This window comes from Scardinius erythrophthalmus (assembly GCF_964197995.2).
Source record: "Scardinius erythrophthalmus genome assembly, chromosome: 19".
In the NCBI taxonomy this organism is placed as follows: domain Eukaryota; kingdom Metazoa; phylum Chordata; class Actinopteri; order Cypriniformes; family Leuciscidae; genus Scardinius; species Scardinius erythrophthalmus.
Genome location: NC_138239.1, coordinates 28,925,997 through 28,932,622, shown reverse-complemented (window position 1 = coordinate 28,932,622; position 6,626 = coordinate 28,925,997).

The following is a 6,626-nucleotide window of genomic DNA, read 5'->3' as shown; positions in this document are numbered from 1 at the left end:
CAAACTCTGTCCAGTAAAAACAGCTGCTCAGACGTTCAAGACCGTCATCTCTCTGAAACAACACATATCAGATATGAGGTTTTAGACAACAGGTGCTGTGTGTGTTAATGCGCACAATCGTCCTTCACAGTCAGTGATAGATGTAACGTTACTGTATCGTGACTTCGGATGCATCACGCGCATCGGCTTCGTGTTTCTCACCTCTATCAACAAGTGCGCGCGCAGGTAAGAGCCATCGATTTTATATCTCGCGCTGGAATAAATTGTGTTTATTTGTGTGAGAATGCCGTAGAGTCAAAGGCAAATAGCTGCAGGTTTACCTTCATGCTAGATATCTCCTGTAATGCGTGTATGGACGCCATCACGAGACAACTGCTGTTGTGTTTGTTGCCAGGGAAACCAGAAGATTTATGTTCTGTTAAATAAGACATACTCGAGCTTATGTGTAAACTTTAGACATAACAATATTGTGATTATAATATTCATTATTTGATAATACTGCACATATTAGACTCAATATCAAGTCATTTTGATATTGACATTGTATAGCTATAGTGCGTATTATTATCATAAATAAATTACTCTTGTTGAGGTATAATATTCATAATTTAATACATTTGATTAATATATAATAATATAATTAATTGAAATTGAAATTGAATTCACATGTTTCCCCGCTATAAAGGAATATAAAATATAAGAATATTAATGTTATCATTGATGTCATTTTTCCATGATATGCTATATATAACCCAACATATTATAATTTTTTAAATAATGATTTTGTGTGGTAATCATGTCATTTTATTTTAATAATTTGCTACATTTGCCACAATTTTATATTAATTTGAATATTTTATTATAATGTAAAATTATTATTATTATTCATCATAATGTTGTTTGATATACTGCTAAGCACAATATTTTAAAAAAATAATTATGAAAAATGTGATTATTTCATGCTATTTGCCTTGCTATTTATGGAATTTTGGGTTGATAACATTAAGATAAAATCGCTAACATGACATACCGTATATATTGTCAACATATGCAGTGTAACTTTTTGTTGGTCAGCACAGGCCAATAGTTTTCTATATGTGTGTATGCATTTCTATGCCTAAACCATGAACAACAGCTCATTTTTGGAGATCTAAGAGTTAATTCCGTTTGGCACAGATGGCCACACAGTATAATCCTCTTTCAGAGGAGTCCCACTTCTCCTCCTCCTCCTCTCTGGATGAAGGTCTGCCTGTGATAATTAGCCTAATGGAATGAATGACTGTGAATAGACAATATGCAGCTGTGGCATGTCCGTGGTTCGTCGTCGTGGGTGAAAAGTGACTTTCTTCACAGGAGGGAACGCCATGCTTTCAACCTCACCTGCGTGAGCCGGAGGAAGGAGCGCTCCTTTTTGTAAGAAAAACTGTTGAATTTTCTAAATGGATTACTTTAAAAGTATCGACAGAGCTTGGAGGTTTGGTGTCGGAGGATTTGGCAGTCGAGGCGAATTAACCTGTGCCTACAGGGTAAAGCCAATGTGTGGAATTAGGAAAGAGAATCAAGATGGCTCTATGTTTTGTTAATAAAAAGGTCTGTTTTAGCTTAATGGTTTTAGTGGAACATGCAAAAACAGACTTCTGCTGAACAGAAAGGAAGATATTTAGAAGAATATCAGTAACCAGACAGTTTCTGGGTCCCATTGACTTCCATAGTAGGAAAAAAATATACTATGGAAGTCAATGGGACCCAGAAACTGTCTGGTTACTGATATTCTTCTAAATATCTTCCTTTCTGTTCAGCAGAAGAAAGTAATTCATACAGGTTTGAAACAACATGAGGGTGAGTATATGATGACAGAATTTTCATTTTAAAGTGAACTATTTCTTTAAGTCTTGTTTTCTGAAAAATATATCAAAATTAAGAGTTTATGCTTAAACATCAAAAATATCTGCCACAGGGGTATAAGAAAAATAATTTTGTTTCTTTGAATTAAAGGGATAGTTCACCCAAAAATGAAAATTCTGTCATTAATTACTCACCTTCATGTCGTTCCAAACCCGTAAGACTTCTGTCATCTTCGGAACACAAATGAAGATCTTTTAATGAAATCTGCGAGCTTTCTGTCCCTCCATTGACAGCTACGCAACTACCACTTTGACTCTTCAAAAAGTTCATAAAGAGATCGTAAAATGAATCCATATGAATTGAGCGGTTTCGTCCTAATTTTCTGAAGAGACGCTTCTTTATATGATGAACAGACTGAATTTAGTCTTTTATTCCCCGGAAGCGCTGCACTATGTTTACAACGCGAAAAGCGTAGGAGGCTGACGTGGAAGAGAAGAAATTGTTGAATAAAGTCTTTATTTTTGTTTTGTTTTTTACTTTTCTTTCACACATAAACTATTCCCGTCGCTTCAGAATATTAAACTCCGCGTGAACCAGAAGTTGCAAACGACTTTTCTCCAGTGTTGTGACGTATTTCCCAGTGAAACGGAATATTAAACAGAGGGAAGGGTTTTACTCTAGCGCTCCTCCTCTCCATCTCTGCTCTTAGCAGACTGACGGTTTGAGAGGAGTGGTTAAGCGTTTTAAACCCAAGCCGTCAAACCTACGTCATCAGAGAAGGAACGCCATTCCAGACCGGAAGTAACTTTTCAGACTTTGATTAAAGATTACGACGGCAAACAATTTTTTTCTGTGTATTAACTTGCACGGATTAATTTTTCACCACAAGACTAGTAATATGCGCTAACAAAGTAAATAGGGTCAATTTTGATTTCAGTTGGACTTTAAGGTTGAACCACTGGAGTCACATGGACTATTTTAATGTTTATGTCTTTACTACCTTTCTGGGCCTTCAGAGTGGTAATAACATTGCAGTCTATCTGGGGTCAGAAAGCTCTCAGATTTCATCAAAAAGATCTTCATTTGTGTTCCGAAGATTAACGAAAGTCTTACGGGTTTGGAACGACATGAGGGTGAAATTAAAGGATTAGTTCACTTCAGAATAAAAATGTCCGGATAATTTACTCAGCCCCACGTCATCCAAGATGTTCATGTCTTTCTGTCTTCATTCGAAAAGAAATGAAGGTTTTTGAGGAAAACGTGGACTTCAACGGTTATCAACGGGTTGAAGGTCCAAATTGCAGTTTCAGCTTCACACGATACCAGCCGAGGAATAAGGGTCTTCTCTAAACGAGAAGTCATTTTCTAAATGAAAGAAAAATATATATACTTTTAACCACAAATGCCACGACTTCATGCATTATGTAATCACGTTGGAGGTCAGGTGGTAACCTGACGTAAATGTGGGGTAGGGCGAAAAACTCCATCTCATTTTCTCCTCCAAATTCAAAATCGTCCGACATCGTTGTTTTACCTTTTATTTTTTTTTATAGCTTTGTAAACACTAGGTCTGTACTTCCGCCTAAGTCACGCGTGACCTTTCAACGTGATTCCGTAATGTGTGGCGCATCACAGCTAGTGCAAGACGAGCATTTGTGGCTAAAAAGTATATAAATGTTAGATGGTTTCGCTAGATAAGACCCTTATTCCTCGACTGGGATTGTTTGAAGCTGCATTGAAACTGCAATTTGGACCTTCAACCTGTTGATAACTGTTCAAGTCCACTATATGGAGAAAAATCCTGGAAAAAACCTTCATTTCTTTTCGACTGAAGAAAGAAAGACATGACTATCTTGGATGATGTGGGGGTGAGTAAATTATCAGGAAACTTTAATTCTGATGTGAACTAATCCTTTAATGACAGAATTTTAACTTTAAGTTTATTTCTCTAACCCCACTGGCAGATATTTGTTCTTTTGTTAAGCTTAAACTCATTTAATTTTAAACTCAAAACCAGTGATTTAATTTAAAACTCATTACAAGTGATTTTGCATCTCAAGTAAATGTACCTTGATTTAAGAATGTTTAAACTGTACTGAAGATAAAAATACTGAAGAAGACAGTAATTTTTTTTTTTTTTTTTTTTTTTGCAGTGTGAAGTAAGAGGTTTAAGATAAAATGGGAAAATGCAATGGATTATTTGTGTGAGAGCTGTTAATATGTTTCACAAAGATGTTACCAGCAGATGAACTGATGCCTTGCTTTGAATGTCAGTGTCAGTGGTTACAAATGCTATGAGTGTAGACTAGCTGTCGCATTAAAGCATTTCTTATTATGTAGTCATATTTACAATTCTCATTACAGAATGTTTTTATGTTGAAAAGTGACTAATATCTAAGGCTGTTAAGTATATTAATTAAGCGTTAACGATCCTGGTTATTATAGCCCTTTTATAGGCATTATGGAAATCATTTTACACAGTTTTATATTCTTTGCTAATTATTTAAATGATCTTGAACAGATCTGTTAAAGCTGTTTTCGTGTCCCCTCCCTCTTCTCCTACATATCTCATGAGTCTTAAACGTGTCTCAGTACTCTGACAGCGTTGTATTGCAGGTTTCTCCCAATGGGCTGCCAAGTTCTCACTTACTAATTGTGGAAATCATGTGTAGCACTTTCAACTGTTAATTTAACCTTTAGAGATTTATAATTAGTGTCAAAAATATACACCTCTCAGAGGTGTTTAGTAATTAATTAGCTCTAAATGAGCTCTGTGCTTGGTGTGCCATTGCAAGAATTGGCAGCGTCAAAATCAAACATAGAACATTAAAACATCCGTATTAATGTTTCCTCAGCTTGCGCGTAACAGTGGGTCACTTAAGAGTACAGAGGATGTGCTGTCTTTTCCTGAGATTACAGTAAGCCTGTGCTTTGGCAGTACTAGAGTGAGCAACAATCACTCATGTCCTGTTACACTATGGTAAAGTTTAGTTTTTAAATTACTTTTGGCCAGTAAGCAATAGCCTGGAACACCCTAGAAACGCCTTGGTAACCACTCCGAACACATTAGCAACTCTATAGCAATTTCTTGGCAACCATCGACTATACCTGAGCATGCACAACAAGCATCACTCCTCATCATCTTATACAGAAAATGTCTAGTTTTAAATGCCTAGCAAAGCTCTTACTTCTGTTACAAATTAAAAATGGCATAAAATATTAAAAGTGCTAAATGGTTATAGTATGGCACTGGATTCTGAGAGAGTCAGCAGCCATAGGCACTATTTACATTCACTTTCATCTCAAGGTGTCCTAGAAACAGAAAATAAATCAGTTTGAATTAAGTACCAGTTTGATATTATTAGGAGCATTAATTTTCAAACCATGAGGAAGGTTACAAACCAATAAACACGGAATATTCTCTATGCAGTCAGTTAAGAGTTCAAATCTGCTATGTTGTCATTACATATTCTATATTTAAGTTTAATTGCCTGATGTGAATGTCAAATCTAAATTTCATGAAGCATGTTAAGAACATATCAGGGTATATTTCACCCCCAAATATAATGAAGGAAAATTAAAAAATATAATGATATAACTTAGTGCTGTCAAAGCGATTAATCACATCTAACACAAACGTTTGTAAAAAATAGATATGTGTGTGTCTGTGTGCCATTGCAAGAATTGGCAGCGTCAAAATCAAACATAGAATGTTAAAACATCCCTATTAATGTTCCCTCAGCTTGCGCGTAACACTGGGTCATTTAAGAGTACAGAGGATGTGCTGTCTTTTCCTGAGATTACAGTAAGCCTGTGCTTTGGCAGCACTAGAGTGAGCAACAATCACTCATGTCCTGTTACACTATGGTAAAGTTTAGTTTTTAAATTACTTTTGGCCAGTAAGCAATAGCCTGGAACACCCTAGAAACGCCTTGGTAACCACTCCGAACACATTAGCAACTCTATAGCAATTTCTTGGCAACCATCGACTATACCTGAGCATGCACAACAAGGATCACTCCTCATCATCTTATACAAAAAATGTCTAGTTTTAAATCTCTAGCAAAGCTCTTACTTCTGTTACAAATTAAAAACGGCATAAAATATTAAAAGTGCTAAATGGTTATAGTATGGCACTGCAGGATTATGAGAGAGTCAGCAGCCATAGGCACTATTTACATTCACTTTCATCTCAAGGTGTCCTTAGAAAATGAAAATAAATCAGTTTGAATTAAGAACCAGTTTGATATTATTAGGAGCATTCATTTTCAAACCATGAGGAAGGTTCACACGGAATATTCTCTATGCAGTCAGTTATTCTATGAAGAGTTCAGATCTGCTATGTTGTCATTACAGATTCTATATTTAAGTTAAATTGCCTGATGTGAATGTGATCTGAATTTCATGAAGCATGTTAAGAACATATCAGGGTATATTTCACCCTCAAATATAATGAAAGAAAATTAAAATATAATTATTTAATTTAGTGCTGTCAAAGCGATTAATCACAACTAACATAAAAGTTTGTAAATAATACATATGTGTGTGTCTGCGTATATGTACTACATATATATATATATATATATATATATATATATATATATATATATATATATATATATATATATATATATATATACTGTGTGTATATTGATTTGAAGGCACCAATATAATGGAACTGTTTTATATAGTTTTTTTGATATAGTAATTATCAAGCGTAGCATCAGCTCTGGCAGGTCATGTTAGTCAAGCTCGCATCAGCTGACTCTCAGCTGATCCAC